At 39.1% G+C, this 373-nt stretch overlaps 1 protein-coding gene across 1 annotated transcript in view; it reads left to right on the forward strand.

Annotated features, from left to right (window-relative positions):
- ginm1 (glycoprotein integral membrane 1) overlaps window positions 1–373 on the forward strand; it is a 9,682-nt gene that overhangs the window by 1,500 nt on the left and 7,809 nt on the right. The gene's annotated exons all lie outside the window — the stretch shown is intronic.

Raw genomic sequence — 373 nt, forward strand, 5'->3', positions numbered from 1 at the left:
GTTTGTCTGATCAATCAGTTTGTCTGATCAATCAGTTTGTCTGATCAGTCAGTTTGTCTGATCAATCAGTTTGTCTGATCAGTCAGTTTGTCTGATCACATGGGAAGTTTTCAGCTAACAGCTGTTGTGGAAGGACCGTGTTAACATCCTGTCCTTGTTTTTTGATATTCACTTACAGAAATGGGATCTTGTGTTTGTGTCAAAGTAAGACATGAACCCTAATCATATTGAAAACACTGGGAGAATAAAATTGTTAAGGCTCTTGAGGATAATAAAAATGATCTCTTGCTGTCTCTTCACTGACCGGCCACATGAAGACGTTGGTTACGTACTGTAACCCCAGATTCTATGAATATAGGCGTAGCCCTTTAAG

Source organism: Nematolebias whitei, chromosome 12 (assembly GCF_014905685.2).
Source record: "Nematolebias whitei isolate Nwh7 chromosome 12, NemWhi1, whole genome shotgun sequence".
Taxonomy (NCBI): Eukaryota; Metazoa; Chordata; class Actinopteri; order Cyprinodontiformes; family Rivulidae; genus Nematolebias; species Nematolebias whitei.